Below are 18614 nucleotides of genomic sequence, written 5' to 3'. Positions count from 1 at the left end.
CCGGTTCTCCTTCTCTTGTCATGATCGGGAAAACTGGCCATTTTTCACTTGACTTCATCTTCTCAAAGAGTCAGCTTTAGTTTAATTGGCTCACTAATTGTGTTCCTTCTATTGTAATTATTTGTGTTTTTATATTTATTCATTCCTGCCTGCCCTGCTAAGCTATGATATGGCATACTCACCTTTTTCTAGTTCCATTAGTTGGAAACTGAGGTAATTAACGTCCGAGTTGTATTTCAACATGATACAGATGTTTGTTGCTACAAATAGCTCACAAAGTGCTCCTCAGTTAAGTCCAACAGTTTGTTCTGTTGTGCTTTCATTTTCTTTCTCTCTCTTTTGTTAATGAATCACTATGCTTTAATGATGTTCAATTTGTAACCATGAAAATACATCCTTCATATCAGATATTGACATGATGATTCATAACAGTAGCAAAATGACAGCGATGAAGTAGCAATGGAAATAGTTTTATGGTTACTGGTCACCACAACATAAGGAACTGTATGAAAAGCAGCATCAGGAAGGTTGAGAACCACTGATTTATAGTCTCAGATAAGAGATTACATTTTGACCTAACTAGTGTGGCACAATGGACTTTGCAATGCCCTCTGACTGATCACCCGGGTATTCACCCCCAACTGTGACTGGAGGGCATTCAATGGAGGCTTCCTCTATGTGTGGAGCTGCAAATGTCTACTGTCATCCACAGCCTCCTGCAAATCAATGCCATTCCTTCATTTACATCGCCCTGTCGGCCCATTTTAAAGCTGTTTCAGTTTTTAGTTTTTAAAAAGTGGAGGGGAAATACAGAGGGATGAAGCCCCTGGTGAATCATCCTTGACCATGGACCAGAGAGGTGAATAGCCTGGCTAACATGCATAATGCATTGGAAAGCATATTTAGCACCCTATCATTTGTTCTCCCTTAGGATCCATTTAAGTTCTCGTTTTTAATAGTTTCTGCTTTTTTTCTATTGAGGTTATGTTTTACTTTGTTACTCTTGTTAGTTTATTTTGTTTATTTGTCTCAATGTTATTCTGTATATGAAATCCATTGTAGGTCAACCTATAGAAGCAGTAACTAGATGAATAGTTACTTAGGGGTATCGCAAGGAGGATGGGGGACATGGGTAACTAATAACAATTAGTACAAGACTGAAGAAAATGGTCTAAAACTGATGTGGTTATGATTGTACAACACTTCTTGATGTGATTGAACTAGTGAGTTGTATGATATGCGAATATATGCCAATAAAACTATCGATGGGGGAATATTTACTGTCTTGGCAATCCACAGGGTCTATAGGGTCTCTATGAGTTGGGTGCTTTCATTTTCATTCAGTCCCATTGTGTTGGAGAGGGTTCTCTAGAGAGACAAACCAGATTGCTAGTAATTATATATAAATATATTTATAAAGATAGATATATAATAGAAGAAATGAACCGTTAAATTATATACAGATAGATAATATAAGGAATTAACAGTTAAATTATAAACCAGTGAGGCACTAGCAGTCCTTTAACGCTTGAGAGTCGCCAGTTGCCAGTCCCCTTCTGTAGAGAGAGCTGGGCTATATATCTCCAGGCAGCCAACAGCAAGGCAGGTCCCCAACTGTCATCAACTGTCGGTCCCCAGCTCCAGAGGTGAGCATTCCAATCGTGTAGGCTTAAAGGGACCTCAACTTACAGCGACACAGTCCACAGGCTAGGCATCCCACAGGTAGTGTACCCCTTTAAACTGAGGAACAGAACAAGCAAGGTGAGACTCACCGAGCCATTTAGCCCTCTGCCCTTCAGTTAATCCTACTTGTGTTTATCGGCCAGGCTGGCACAATAAAGTATCGCACCAATACACCAATCCAGGATATAAAATCCTTAAATACATGTCATAGCTATCAATGATGCAAACAACATTTATATATAAAAAGGTATACTTGCACACATGTGATTTAGTGTATGAATAAAATCTACAAATTAATGAAAATTGCAATATCTTTGGGGTATTGTTATGAATATTAAGGAACATGTCATTAATGGAGCAAATATTTTGGAGGGAACGGAAACCCTAGAGGTTGACAGGATGGTCCTGTGCCTCCCTATTGCTCTGGCTCCAGAAGACTTGACCCTGTGTTTTCTAAAACCATGTGATCCCTATAGACCACTGTCATTATATCAGGGACATTGTGTTTGTAAGAGCACTGAGTCCTCTCACTGTTGCTCTCACACAGTAATGGACCGCTGTGCCCTCGGGGTCATTGTGCTCAGCTGCAGCGAGAACTGCTTGGTGGGCATTCTGGAGCTTGAGCATCAGTTCCTTAGCGATGGGCGGGGTTTCTTCTACTAGAATATATTGTTCACAGACTACTACAAACACTTCTGCAGGTTTTGGGAGTTCCAGCTCTGGCAACATGGAGTCATCAGACACAGCGAAGCTTAGTGAGAGGATCTGTGAGGGATTCATCACTCCTGGGTCCAAGTCTTGGAAAACTGGGAACAGGGAAAATAATCACTGATGACAAGTAACGGAATCCTATGTCAACCTATTTTTGGAATCTTGAGACGACTTGTGAGAAGTAACCACTAGGCAGAAGACTCTCCACAGGAAATTCATGACTTATGGACAAGGTCAGTGGATCCTACAGAACTCTGCTCATGATGTAACATTTTTCACTGTGCTTGCAATTTCACCTGGAAATGGATGAGGTACTTTGCATATTAGAAGCCTATGAAATAAAGTAAAGATGTTCCTAGCCTTCTCAGACACTGAAAAGCGAAAGGATGACCCCATCATCTTCTTTGGGATAAAACCAACGTGAAGTTCACTGCCATACAGCTGATTCTGACTCATAGCGACTCTAGAAGATAAATTATAATTTTATGTTGAAAAGCACTCAGGAAAAAGAAATGTGTGAAAAGCATGCAGGAAAGGGGGAGCCGAGTACAAGGATCTACATGTGACCTCCTCCCGGGGGGATGGACGACAGAAAAGTGGGTGAAGGAAGACGTCGGACAGGGAAAGATATGACAAAATAATAATTTATAAATTATCAAGGGTTCATGAAGAAGGGGGCTGGGGAGGGAAGGGAAAAATGAGGAGCGAATTCCAGGGGCTTAGGAGGAGAGCAAGTGTTTTGAGAATGATGAGGACAATGACTGTACAAATGTACTTTACACAACTGATGTATGTATGGATTGTGATAAGAGTTGTAGGAGTCCCTGATAAAACAATTTACAAAAAAAAAGAAATGTGTGGCATGTTACCAACATGACTCTTGCTGAGAAACAAAGACAGGAGCTGCATGACAGTGACAGGGGTCTGCTTTCCTTGGAGCGAGCAAGGACTGAGCAGGAAGATTCCCCAAGGAAAGCTCCTGAAGAAGACAGTGGACCAAGTTTACAGTTTTAGGCAACTATTCCAATAAATTAGCATGCCAATGTATAGGATGATGAATGTTTAACACATTTCACAGGGATGGTCAGTGAATACAAATTAGGGTGGGGTTACGATTCTTTACAAGATAGGGTCTTTGTAGTTCTTGGTTCCAAATGTTGTCTTATTTGGTCTGGTGACGTATCTATGGTGACTTTTGGTTCCTTGAACAAAGTTCTTCTCTTCCATGTGATCTGTGACCTGAAGGTGGACATGCTAGCCTGGCCAGGTTTAGTGAAAACTGATACGTATGGGGTGTAAAGGGATATTTTTCTGAGGAAAGGGCTCAACAGAGGCAGAGTCTCAGGAAGGAAAATGCAGAATAATTCTGGCAATAAATGAGGTATTCTGACATTCTGTGACAACATCCCATATCCAAGGGGAAGCTCGACAAGCTGTGGGATCTGCATTGTTACACAAAGTTAAGCAGGTTGGGGAATGGGCTCAAACAGATTGTTCAATGTTCATGGTTGTTCTTACTCTGTAGTCAGATTCCCTCTAGCTATTTATTATATTTACAACAAATAGAATCTTGCCACAAAAGATTAGTTATTGAAGGCATAAAGATAACTTTTCCCAGAGATGGTAAGTCCATTGTTATTGTTCCTTTTCTCTCTCTCGTTCTTTCTTTTTTTTAAGGAATTTGGCAGTGATTGGCAAATATCATTTCTCAAGAAATGTACATAGTATTTCCTTTTTCTCTTCCTCCTTCCAAAGACCAAACTGGAGTTTGAGTTAATAATCAAACAGTTTATTGCAGGAACCAAGCAATCCTGGAATGGACAATAATAATTGTAAGGATCCACAAAGTACTGCAGTGAAGAACTTTTTCAGAGTTCAAATTCCAAAAGATCCTGACACTTCCAAGAAAACTCCAATTATTTGATCTTTATTACTTTTGTCACAAATAGACAAAAGATTGAGTACTTTGAACCTTTTTAATTTATTTTGTTTTTAAATATTGGGGGTGAGAATGAATGCTCTACCTCACTGCTGTTGTGAGAGTAACTGGGAGGAAGGAAGGAGGATGCCTGGAGGTTTCCTGAGCGATGTTGATTTAAAAACTCAGTTCAAAATAAACAGTAATCATATACAACTAAAAAAGAGTTGGAATCTTGCCTGCATCTTTTGTAAAAGCCTTTCCTTGTTTGAAGAGAGTTCTTTTGCTCTCTTCACAAGAAAAATAAAAAGGTGTTGAAGGGGCGAGGGGGGGCACAAAATCATGGCTGGTGGCAGGTTAACTAAACACGGCCTCAGGTTTGACTTCCGGAAGAAGCAAAGGACCATGATTAGGATGGGGACAACAATGAAATTTTAAAACCCCACAGGATTGAATCACAGCCCTCTCTTTTCCAGATGTGATTCATGCAGTGTTAGCTACTACTCCGATATCTGTCAAAGGCAATCCAGGATACGTAAGCTCCAGAGAAAGTGCTAAATGAGTAAGTCTCTCCTCTTCCATCCAGAAGAGACTCACCAACACCCTTCAGAACTTTACATGACCTTTCTTTACAATGCAGGTCAGGGGTCAGAAAGAAGCCATCAAGGCTGAAAGTATGTGAGATTCAAACTGAATTTAGTGGGCTCGTTATGCTCAGGTGAATGAAGGTACTAGTAAAGGGTGCTGCTAGTACTATGGATTTCCAGAAGAACAAACCGATCTTGAAAACGTACAGCCATATTCTCTTTGGGTTCAAGGATGGCAAGACTTTGTCTCATGTACCTTGGACATGCTCTTGAGAGAGAAAGTCCCTGGAAAAGGACAACATGGACGGAAAAGCTGTACAGCAACTCAAAGAGGAAAACCCCAAGAAGATGAATGGACACATTGGCTACAACAATAGGCTCAGACTGAGCCACAATGTTCGGGATGATGCAGGGCTTGGCAGTGTGTCAATCTGTGAGCATAAGGTCAGTGATTCAGACCTGACAGGAGAGCACTGTGTTAGTCTGGGTAGACTAGAGAAACAAATCCTCATAAACTCATATGTATATAAGAGAGAGTTTTATATAAGAGCTAAGTATACATTAAGAAAGCATCCCAACTCAGGTCAGTCCAATCCCACAAGTCCGACCATTGGCCCTTATGTCCGACAACAGTCTACAAAGCCCTGCTCAAACTCACAAAACACACGCAAACGTGCTCCAAATGCAAGCAGGGTCACCCAAAGAGAACACGTTTCAGCAGGGTTTCCAGACTAAGTGGAAACCACTGAGAATGAATCCATTGCCACTCCAGGCCCTGAGCCTCACCTCCAGGTCGCCCTCATTATCTCCAGGCCTTGCCTCTTCCCACAGACACCACCCCACCCCCTCCCCAGGTGATGCAATTTCCTGCTGACCCCACTTCCTCTGTCTGAGAAGGAGCCCAGTGAGCGCCCCAGGAGTTCTACCAGAGTGAGTTTCTGCGTTTCTGTGCTGATCCCTGGCGTGGAATCCCTGCAGGCCTGGCGTCCCCAGCTGTGTCCGGCTTCCCGCGGACTTTACGCTTCCCGCACTCTGTCCGTCAGTTTCAGGTCGCCGCGACCCCCTGGGACATTTCCGGTGAAACCCTTTCTGAATTGGGTGCAGGCCTCACTTGGGTCTGGAGACCGCTGGCCGCTTTTCTTGCTCAGAGCTCCTCCTGCACCCTCACCCCTGGCTCCAGAAAGGCGCGATTGGGACGGGTTCTTGCCTAGGCCCGTTCCCTCCATGTCAGGTCTCGGGCACGAGAGCAGGGGACCCCGGAATGGCCTTTACCGAAAGGAGAGGCCAGCCTTGAGGTCATCAGGCCGCTCCACTGCTGACCGAAGTCTGTGTTAGAGCTTAACTTCTCAGCACCTTCCTTTGAAAAAGGGTACCTTAGCAGTGAGGGCCCCAGATCCCCACACAGACTGAGTCCTCACTGGAATTGCAGAGTCCCACGTAGAGTAAACCTCATTGAACACCTTCTGACCAGGAAGCAAAGTTGTAGGTAACATGGCCCTCAGGCAGAGGGTGTTAGCTAGCGAGACACTCGCCCAGACCACTCACTGAAACAGATGGAAACAGTAAAGCTTTATTCAGACAAATTCGAATCTGGGCTCTCACCAGCAACTGAGGCAGGCTCAGACTGTAAGGCGAGTGCCCCGAACAGCTTCAAAGGGAAGTTATTATACTTCCTTGTGGGGCGTCTTGCCAAGCAAGGGGAGGGGGACGGCAAGTTCTTGTGTGAAACTGGCAAAGCATTCTCAGAAAAGTGAAACAAAACAGTTTTTAAGTCTAACAAAGTAAGTTTTACATTTAAGGTCAGTTTGTCCCCAGTGGTCTGCCAAACGATACTGTAGGTAGGCTAGGCTGCTTCTTGGAGCGTAAACATCCTGGGCAGGCTGCAATTCAAAGATTTTCCATTTCTGACGTGGGGACGGACAAGGGGTGTGTGTGTGGGGGGGACTGGACCTGCCTGTTAGTGTTACATGGCACCCATTCTTGACCAGGCGGGGGTGGCCTGCCTGTTATTGTTACAGGGCACAGTGTCACAGAGGGCTTTGGAGAGTGTTTTTGGAGTGCGGCCAGCTCCAGTAAAGCTTTTCATTCGATCCTTTTCGGAGTGGCCCTAATTAATCCTCAGACCTCCATAGAACAGTTTCTTGGGACCAAATTCTAAGTATGTAAACGATTTTTATCCTGTTGGATTTTTTTCATATGTTAACTGTTTTTTCATTTTCTTTGAATTTACTGTGCAAAAAGTGTGCCCTATTAATAGCAGCTCATTTTAAAAATTGTGTCATAATCATTTCTAATAAAAGGCAACATCCAAATATACATATAACTCATATATAGTAAGATAGGATCTTATTTAAGCTAAGCTACTGTTTTCTCTGTGCCCCACTGCATGGTAGTGCTTGAATGTTCTAGTCTTTTATCCATGTGTTCTTGATAAGAGGCTTGTTTTGTCCACTGCGCTACAGTGGGTTTTGTGAGTGATGCCATAGCACCTTACACTCCTCCTTATGGTTTCTAGGCTGTAATCCATGTGTTACCAATGGCCACCTCATGGAACACAACTGCTTTCATTTCATGGAGCTGCCAGTCCTCTAACCACTGGAGTAAGAGGGCTTCTTCACAGACTAATTTAGATGGGCCACTCTGACATGTTTTTCATTATAGACATGGCGATCCTTAATGGGAATTATGTTTGTTATTCTGATTTAGTCATATTTCCAACACACTATCCATGTGCATACATAGACATGAATATGCGATCATCATGTTCAATTTCCCCTTTGGTTAGGTGCCATGAAGTTAATTCCATCTCGTGGCTATGTCATGTGAGTTCCATAGTGTTTCTGGAGCATCATATTTGTGGAAGCAGATCTCCTGTGCTTCCATAGTAATGCGGGCTGTTTACCCCATCAAGCCTCAGTGGAACAGTCTAGTGCAAGCTATTTGTGCCCCCTAGAAGCTTTCATTGTCCCTAACCCGCCAAAATAAACTCACTGCCACAAAGTCAATTCTCACTCATAGTGTTCCTTTATAGGTGTGCGAGATCAAAATCTGTACAGAAGCAACCAGCCTCATTTTCCTTTTTCAGATGTGCTGGTGTGGTTGAACTGCCAGCTTTGAGGGTAGCAAATGAAGCCAGCATTCATTCTTCCTCCTAGAAATGAACCAAATCAAGCAGATGCCCTGAAACCCACACCAGCTCCTGCAGACTCCATGTGAATCAGAGCACAGGGATGTTGCAGAGGGGTTTCTGTGACTGGTTTCTCAAAGTGCATCACCCAGGCTTTCTTCCCTGGAGACTCTGAGTAGACACAAACTCCCAATCTCTCCATGAACACCTATCCATGTTAACCATCTGTAATGCTCAGGGACACCAAAAACTAAGCAAGGGACACATGTGCAAATACACACACTTAGAAAAGCCAGAACCTATATAAGTTGGAAATCTTTTAGAGAAGGAAAACTCAAACTATTGTAAACTATAAAATGAGGTTGAATTTCTAACTATAACATGAGAAACCACACAGTTGAATTTGTAAAATTTGCAGGTCTAGAAAAATAAAGTCATTCTGTTAATTTTCAGCTATCAAGTTTTTATGTGAATTGTACAGATATATGTATCCTAACTGATCTTTTTACCATAGCTAGATAATAAAATTAATATCAACTTTAATAGATCTTCAAGAGAGATGGTATATGTAAATAGCTTAATATTCTTCCTGAGTTTTCATGGAAGATGAACAGGGATCCTAAAGATTTTTAAGATGTACAATATTTGAGGAATTGAAAGTGTATTACATTATTCTATTTAGCATAATCCTGTACTGTGTAGCATAATCTATTAGGAACAGATATGCAGTGGCTTCAAAAGGTTCATTGATAAAGTCCATTTTTATTCCATTTTTCCATGACCTTTTTGAAAGGCCCTTGTGCATTCATGGCATAAAGGATTGGCTACCAATGAGCTCCTTGTATCTCAATTAGATAATACTTGATAAATACTACTTGCCTACCATTGGATTTCATATGGTGACTATATGTGGTTTCAGAGTAAAACTATACTCCGTAAGATTTTCGTTGGCTAACTTCAGAAGTTGGTCGATTTCTTCTAAGGTTGCCTTCATTCTCTAATCTTTTATTTGGTAGCTGAGCACTCAGTTGTTCCCACTACTCAGGGACCTCCTTTAAGGACCTACATCTTGAAGTGTGAGTGCTTGCTGTCAGAGCCCTGTGTTGTGTCAGGAATTAACGTCCCTTACAGATTGGTGGCCTTTTTCTGGGGCTGTTTTTCTTTTTCTGTTGGTCTTTTATGTGTTCCTGTAATGATACTTTATTGTATGTGGGATATATGAACAAGGGAACTTTTTTGTCCCAGTGGGTTAAATATTGAGCTGCGGACTGCAAGGGCAGCTGTGCAAACTCACCCAAAATATGCAGGAGAAGTTGAATCTGCCTGCTGCAGTAAAGATGTGCAGGTGTGGGAGTCCGATAGGGAGTTCTACACTGTCTGATAGCTCTGCTGTGAGTTGGCCAGATGTGGTGGGAGGGAGTTATGTGTGGACAACGCCAGACCTTGTTCTTGAGCACTTATTAGCTATTTGAGGCTAAATGCAATTAGATTCACCTTTTGTGGACTGTTGTGAAGTGCGAAAAAAATTTTTTTTGGTGACAGTTTTGGGAACTGATCTATTTGTGAAGAAGAGTTGTTGTGGAATATGCTATTTTAAAAAATCATTTATTGTGGGCTCATACAACTCATCACAATCCATACATACATACATTGGTCCGTTGTCTCCCTTCACCCACTTTTCTGTTGTGCATCCCCCAGGGAGAAGGTTAGATATAAATATATATGTAATTGGTTCCTTCTTTCCGCCCCAACCTCCCTCTACCCTCCCAGTATTGCCACTCTCAGCACTGGTCCTGAAGGCATCATCTGTCCTGGATTCCCTGTGTTTCTGGTTCCTATCTGTACCTGTGTACATCCTCAGGTCTAGCCAGATTTGTAAAGTAGAATTGGGATCATGATAGTGGGGGTGGGGGAGGAAGCATTTAGGAACTAGAGATAAGTTGTATGTCTCATCGTTACTACACTGCACTGTGACTGACTCATCTTCCTGAAATTCGTCTGTATGGGGATGTCCAGTTCCCTACAGATGGGTCTTGGTTCCCAATCTGCATTCACCCTCATTCACAATGATTTTATTTTTTTGTTCTGGTGATGCCTGATTCCTAATCCCTTCTACAGCTCGTGATCACACAGTTTGGTATGCTTCTTCCAACTTTTGGGCTTTGTTGCTTCTGAGCTAGATGGCCACTTGTTTACCTTCAAGCCTTTAAGACTCCATATGCTGTGTCTTTTGATAGCTGGGCACCATTAACTTTCTTCATCACTTTTAATGATGTATCAATCTGTCTTCAGTGATCGTATTGGGAAGATGAGCACATAATGGTATGATTTTTTGGAACATGCTACTTTTTTATTTATTTCAGTCTTTTTTTATTTCTTCATTGAAGTCTCAATGACACACTTTTCTGGCATCCTTTATCTTTATTTAAGTTTAATAGGTCAGCCTGGGGTTTGACTATCCTTAAAACATAACAAGTAGATTCCTTCCTGATAGCCTGTGGTCTGGTATTTTCTCCTCTAGGAACAAACTCTTTTGGGCTATCCATTAGTTAATTCCCATCACATCCTTCAAATCACTGTTTTCAATGAATTAAATTAATTAGACTACTAAGGGCAGATAACAAAAACCACCACTAAACAAAAGGGCCCGATAGGCAGGTATGCAGAATGATTTCAGAATGGAAATCAGCTGAGAGAGTGCCTATGTTCAACCCCCCCCCCTTCTGTTTTTCAACAGTGTGCACCCATGGTGATGTAATGCGCTATGTGTTGGGTTGGTACCCACATGTTCAGCCATTCAAAACTGTAACTGGTCCACAGTAGAAAGATGAGACTTTCTACTCCCTTAAAGACTCGCAGTTTCAGAAACGCACCGGGCCTGTTGTACACTGCCCTATGGGAATGTTTTGAGTCCGAATTGACTCAATGACAGTGATTTTTATTTTTAATGTACAACAGAAAAACAAAACAACAGAAAACATGCCCTGTGACCTCCGTACTCTGAGTTCAACATGGTCAGCTTTTTTCTCTGAGACGGAAATGGTGACTTTGGGCTCATCACAATTTGGTCATGAACCTGAAAGTCCTCATTTGCATTTCTTGTAACTATTGCCTCTTTTGTTTTACTTTCTTGCTACTGCTTCTTCATGCTCCATTCATTTTTCCAGTGTGGGATTTCCATGAATACTTATTGCTAATGTGCTTTTCATTTGGTGGGTGACCTTGGAGCTTCCCTCTCCTGGCCATGAAGACCTGGGTGCTCTTTGACTGCTTTGCTTGTATGTTTGAGAAAGGAAATCAAACAGTATTTGCAAACTCATCACAGAACCCCCCTACATTGTTAGAATTTCCTTATCATGCCAAGGTTCACTAGCTAGTTTCCTAAAGTGATCATTTTATTTCTCCCTGTGCTAGTTCATGAAATGTAAATATGCATGTGTTACTGCTTAGGATCCACCTCTGTTGCATTTCTCATACAAGTTGTGACCATGTGACCTTGTGCTTTTGTTTTTGTTAGTTGTTGTGGATTCATTTTCAATTCATAGCCACCTCATATGTCCAGGGTAGAACTCAGTTGGTTTTAGAATGGCATGCCCTCTCAGAACAGATTGGTCATGTTTTGCTTTGATTTGCTCAATGCTGTGCCTGCTCTGCCTGGGTGTTACATTTCTTCAATCAGTTGAATAAATGTAAGAGCCAGTTATATGGGCCTGAGGTAAGCAGTATTGTCTGAGGCTCCTGGCTTTTACAGGAAAATGAGTTCCAGTTATCTGAACTGAATACAATGTTTTCTTCATCTCCTCGTCGTACTACACAGATCTCTAGATCATCTCTGTAAGCGATGACTGACGGAATAACAAACTGTCGGTGTATGAACAGAAATGTAGTTGCCAGGCACTTAGTGGTAGGTAGACATGGGAACCTGCATGCCGACTCCATTCAGCAACTTACCATTTGAGCAGTACTGAACATGTACTTGATGGTTTGTGACTTTCTTCAGCTATATCCCATTGGAAGCAACATCTACTTAAAAGAGACAAGAGACTAAATGAGCCAATGTGGGAAATTTAGGGGAAATTGCTTCAAAATCATGGTTGCGGAATAAATGCAGTGTTTTATCATGAACATGTTGTGTGGAAGAGACTCTAGTGGTTCATTGGTTGAATTGATTGGTTGCAGGCCATACCCTCTGTGGCTCCAGCATACAGGGCGCATCAAGATAAGACAATGAGGCTGCATGATGTACAGACTGGGAAACACTAACGAGCAGTTTCACTCCCTGTTAAATGGTCAAAATGAGTTAGAATGTACTTGATAGCACTACATTTGGTTTGGTTCATCATGAAGGAATGGGAAGGCTTTAAAACATGGCACCTGATGCACTACTGTGGATGAGATTTTGAAAGGCTTATTGGATCGACATTAGGTTACACTGTTGTAGCAGAATTGTAGGGTGACTGGGGCAGGTCATGTGACTTTATGTTATAGCTAGTTGGCGACGCAGTGAAATTTTAGCATGAAAGTGAAACCGTTTCTATGTTGTTTTTAGGTGGCATCATGTCCATTCCAACCCCTAAACCCTCTATTTAACAGCATGAAACACTGTTCTGTCCTGCATCATCACAAATGTTCCCACGTTTGAGCCCATTGTGACAGCCCCTGTGTCGATCCATATTGTTGAAGTCCTTTCTCTTCTTTGCCTCTCTCTCCCTTACCAAGCATGATGGCCTTCTCCAGGGACTGGTCTATCCTTAAAAAATGTGGGAACAAAAGTCTGACAAGTCATAGAGGCCAGTCCCACAGCTGAGAGAATGCTAGTTGTCATCATGTTCAGCTAGTCTGCCTTCCATGATCTGCAAATGTGAAAAAGTCTTCAAAAAATCTAAAATGTGAAAACATCTCAAAGCCTGACACAGTTTACCAGTCAAATGCATTGAAGTTCAGTCTACTTATACGAAAATTGGAATCTAACTACATTTTCCCAATCAGCAAAAAGGACATGCTATTATGATATTTCATAGATTGTGCTCTTTTGTCAGTATATCCTATGAGCTTGGTGTATATTTATTAGCGTGTCCAGTGTTTTTTGAGGGGAGGAGCAGTACATAATAATTACATGACAGTAGCTTTGTGTCTCAGAGTGGGAAAATTTGGAGGATACCTATATTCTTTTTGTTCAGATACTTTTTTAAAAAAAATCTTTATATTAGGGGCTCATAGAACTCTTATCACAATCCATACATACAACAATTGTGTAAAGCACATTGTACATTCATTGCCCTCATCAATCTCAAAACATTTGCTGTCCACTTAAGCCCCTGGCATCTTACACTGCCCAGTATCTCCCTTCACCCCCTTTTCTGTTGTCCTTCCCCCAGTGAGGAGGTCACATGTAGATCCTTATTAACGGTTTCCCATCCATATCCACCTCACCCTCCCTCCATCCTCCAGGTATCTCCACTCTCACCACTGATCCTGAATGGATCATCCGCCCTGGATTCCCTGTATTTCCAGTTTACAGGTGATATCTATATTTTATTGCTAACTTTCACTCTGGCCAGTTCCCCCCCCCCCTTTTTTTTTTTGCTCTGTTTCCCTGTTCAATAGAGTACAACAGTAGAGTGACTGGAAAGTAGTTGAATAACATAGACACACTACAGGAAATTTCATAATTCCTGAAATAATCATGTCTGTCAGCAGGTAATGCATCAGCTCTTGATAACGTAGAATTCTCCAAGAGGCTACCATGGATCCAGGGCTTTGGCATGCTACTTTGTTAGTTCATATCAGTAGCTCTCCAATGGCTAAGGAAGGACTACAGGGGGAAGCACAAATTCTGCAGTGTTTCCTATTTGTTATCTTGCTTTTACCATGTGCTTCATGTTCTGATAAATATTCTGGTTGGTTCTGTGCAAGGAGGTGAATTTGTCTCCTCCCTCCAATGGAAGAGAGGATATGATGTGGAATTGAGGCTTTTTATTTTGGTCATTTATCTGATTTGTGTGTTCTGACTGTTCTCTATTCTGAAACAGAGATAGATAGGAATAAGGTTGCAGTTGGTCACAGACAAACTGTACAGAAATAAATTCATTATGCTAGAAGCATGCAGTCGTTGGGACAGCATGTAATTAGTGAGGAAATGTGTCTAGTGCAGTGGTTCTCAACCTTCCTAATGCTGCGGCCCTTTAATGCAGTTCCTCATGTGCGGTCACCCCCAACCCTAAAATTATTTTCATTACTGTAATTTTGATACTGTTGTGAATCAGGCAACCCCTGTGAAAGGGTCCTTCGACCCCCAAAGGGGTTGCATGCAACCCACAGGTTGCGAACCGCTGATCTAGTGGGTGAAGTGGCTTATTTAAACCCTGTTGGAAATCTTTAGTAGAACAAGACCCCTGTGTCTAATCCATGTGAAATGAAGTCTCTATTTCCCAGGACTGTCATCTTCATCCTTTCACATAGTGGAATGCATGGCACCTTGCTGAACCCGAGTATATGGGATATTTTAGGACACTGTGGCTGTTGAAGAGGTGGCTGTGGATTTCTCTTAGGAAGTATGGGCATTGCTAGACCTTTCTTAGAGGAAACTATAGAGACATGTGGGGATGGAAACTTTTAGAAACCTGATCTCAGTAGGTATGAATATTTTCATTAGAAAAGAAAATTGTGTGTGTGTGTGTCTATCTGTGTGTGTGTGTGTGTGTGTGATACTCACTGATGCTACTGCAGTATGTGGCCTGAGTAATGGGAATACTTTGTTATATAAACAAGTGTAGGAATTTCCCCCATGAATCTAAAGCATAGCGTTATAATAACTTCTTATGTCAAGTGTGACTATGAGTCTGCTAAGTTTCCTTACGCGTAATAATGCGAGTGTTGACCTTTGGTGCAGAGAGAGTATGTGTTCATTGTGCCTTGTAAGAACTCTGTGTATTTTACAAGGTTAACGTGATGACTTTCATTATTTATTTAGAATCATTTTATTGGGGGCTTGAATAAATCTTACCACAATCCATCCATACATCCATTGTGTGTCAAACACATTTGTACATATATTGCCTCATCATTCTCAAAACATTTGCTTTCTACTTGAGCCCTTGGTGTCAGTGCCTCATTTTTTCCCTCCCTCCCTGCTCCCCCTCCCTCATGAACCCTTGATAATTTATAAATTATTATTATTTTGTCATATCTTACAACTGTCCGACGTCTCCCTTCACCCATTTTAATGTTGTCCGTCCCCCCAGGGAGGAGGTTATATGTAGATCCTTGACATCGGTTCCCCCTTTCTGTACCACCTTTCCCTCCACCCTCCTGGTATCACCATTCTCACCACTGGTCCTGAAGGGACCTTCTGTCCTAGATTCCTTGTTTCCAGTTCCTATCTGTACCAGTGTCCATCCTCTAGTCTAGCTGAATTTGTAAGGTAGAATTGGAATCATGATAGTGGCTGGGGGCAGCATTTAGGAGCTAGAAGAAAGTAATATTTTTCATTCTTGCTACACTGTACCCTGACTGACTCGTCTTCTCCTTGTCACCCTTCTGTAAAGGGATGTCCAGATTCTTACAGATGGGCTTTGGGTCTCCAATCTGCACTCCCTTTCATTCACAATAATAGGATTTTTATTCTTTGATGTCTGATACCTGATCCCTTCGACACCTGGTGATCACACAGGTTGCTGTGCTTCTTCCATGTGGGCTTTGTTGCTTCTCAGCTAGATGTCTGCTTGTTTACCTTCAAGCCTTTAAGACCTCAGATGCTATATCTTTTGATAGCTGAGCACCATCAACTTTCTTCACCACATTTGCTTATTCACCCATTTGTTTTCAGTGATCGGGTTGGGAAGGTGAGCATCATGGAATGAGAGTTTAATAGAACAAAGTGTTCTTGCATTCAGGAAGCACTTGAGTGGAGACCCAATGTCCATCTGCTTACCTTAATACTAAACCTATACATATATGCACATAGATCTATTTCCCCATCATCACATGTAAATATATTTGCATATGTGCATGCCTGTATTTAGACCTCTATAAATGCCATTTGCCTCCTAGCTCCTTCCTCTATTTCCTTTCACTTTCCTCTTGTCCCACTATCATGCTCAGTCTTCATTTGGGTTTCAGTAATTCCTCTCAGTTACATTGCCCTTCATCAATCCCTACCAGGCATCTACACCCTCCTTGCCACTGATTTTGTGTCAGAGGAAAGGCCAGCCCCTAACACATCAACACGGATCCGGTAGGTGCAATTTACAGTAATGATAAGTAAAGATTATAGTAAAGTCATAGCATGAGAGAAAGAAGAGAGATTGAAATAATAGAGTCAGACACATTTCATGGTAGCATGCTTATCTCAGCCTCACTTGGTGGTCCGCATGCAGAGAGAGAGATTTATTGCTAACCAAGTTTTTTATATTCTCTGGGGATGGGCAATCCCCCTAATTACAGGTGAAGACATACATCACAGGAAAGGGTTGTGTTATGGGTAATGCAGTAATGGCAGGGGGGTGATCTACGGGTTCAAATGCTATTGGAAGAGGAGGGAATAAGGATATACATTTGACAAGATGGGCAGACCCGAAATGTATGAGAGTGGCCTAACTTTGGCTGTTACTGAGCAGATTTGACCTGTTCTCTGGCTCACTATAGAAACCATTATCAGTAGGGTATAAACCCACCCTGCAGAGACCAAACTGAAGCCTTTAGGGAGAAGTAGCCCATTGTCCTTAACAGCAGGGAGTGGGCCCTATTTGTGGTGGGACCAGACAGTAGTCTGGCAACTGATTGCCTTCAGGGAGGTGACTTGACAATCATTTACCATTAAATGATAGCAGTATCCTAAGTCTAACATATATTTGTGGAGATGACTTGGGAGAAATGTTTCCCATAATTTTGGATCACTTATTGTTCCCTTGTCCCTGGGTTGGTTAACACCCACTGATAACACCACTTCCTTCACCCCACCTTTTTCCCCTTCCCCCTCCCCCTCCAACCATGGGTCCCATTGTTTTCTTCTCCGCATCATTTATCCAGCCTATCTTATCTAGATAGACCTGCAGAGATAATATGCACAGGCACACAAAAAGCAAAACAAAGCAACAAAAGAAAACAAAAAAAGAAAAGCCTGTAAAAAGTTCAAGGTCTGTTTATTGACCTTTAGGAGTGTTTTCCTGTGGAGTCTGATGGGCTGCCACACGCTGGCCCAAAAGTCTGTTTTTGGTACTCCCTTGGGACTTCCTCACTCTGCTCCCCTTGTTCTGTTGCACACCCTTAGTGTTTTGCCTCGGTGTGGTGGGGTCAGATTGGATGCAATTCTCACACAGTGTCTCCAGCGTCGTCTGCTGTAGGACTATGGGTAAGTGAGGGATGTCATGTTTCATAGTGCGGCCAGCCATAGGTCCTCTCTTTGCATTGGCTGCTTTGAGTGGGGATATTGTCCTTAACGCTTGGTTGGCCAGGATGTGTTTCACTCTCTCTTCCTCCCTCTTCATTTTCTCCCACATGCTCTGATCAGTCATATCCCTCTCCTTGATCTGTAGCCTCATTGTTGTCCTTTGAAGTAAATTCTTATGCGGGGAGGGGTAGCTGACCTTGTAGTTAGGATTAGGGGTGGCCCCTCAGATACTTTTCTTATAAATAGATTTTCACCCACCTAAAATCCACAGACTTAGAGGAACATAGGATTGGATTGGTATCAGGGAATTGGTGATTATCTTTTCACACTCCTTGTGCTGTGCCTTTCTCCAAGAGCAGCATGTCAGATACACCTTTTTTGCCCTCATATGACACTAATGTGATGGGAACCTGCCTTAGGCTGGGTTGTCTAGAAAAATAAAACTATAGACACTTACACATGCATAAGAAAGGGCTTATTATCAGGACAATATAACAGCCCAGTCCAACTGAAGCTCATGGGTCCAATGCTAGCTGGAACATCCATGGCTCAGTGTGTTCAAGTCCCCAAACTTCAGTTTTTGGGTGAACATCAATCCTTTCTGCTGTCAAGCTTAATATATATATATGTCTGTATATCATATACATATATGTATGTCTATATATGTAACTATATAATCACTCTAATATTATATGTGTCCAGAAATTCCTTATTTTAATTCATCAGTATATAAGGACCTTCAACACTACAGAAAACTACAGGACTCTAAATCCATGACTTTCACCACAAAATGGGTGGAAACAAATTCCCCATTTCAAGGTTCTAATCTGAATAATTTTTTACTTTTCTGTAGGATAAATGCTATAATTTTTATCATGCTGTATTTTCTTTTTCCTTTTTTTCTTAAATCATTTATTGGGGGCTTGTACAACTCATCACAACACACACATCCATCCATTGTGTCAAGCACATTTGTATATTTGTTGGCATCATCGGTCTCAAAACATTTCTTCCTACTTGAGCCCTTCGTATCAGCTTCTCATTTTTATTCCCTCCCTCATGAACCCTTGATAATTTATGAATTACTATTTTTTCATGTCTTACACTGACCGAGGTCTTCCTTCACCCACTTTTCTGTTGTCCATTCCCCTGGGAGGGGGTTATAGATAGATCATTGTGATAGGTTCCCTATTTCTC

General features: G+C 41.9%; 1 pseudogene; it reads right to left on the bottom strand.

The window, feature by feature from the left end:
• Nucleotides 1-18614, bottom strand: part of LOC142427526 (nicotinamide phosphoribosyltransferase-like) — a 54456-nt pseudogene that overhangs the window by 29412 nt on the left and 6430 nt on the right.

The sequence above is a fragment of the Tenrec ecaudatus genome, chromosome 15 (assembly GCF_050624435.1).
Source record: "Tenrec ecaudatus isolate mTenEca1 chromosome 15, mTenEca1.hap1, whole genome shotgun sequence".
Lineage (NCBI taxonomy): Eukaryota > Metazoa > Chordata > Mammalia > Afrosoricida > Tenrecidae > Tenrec > Tenrec ecaudatus.
Note: the sequence above shows the minus strand (reverse complement) of the source record. Positions and strands in the feature narration are given on the sequence as shown.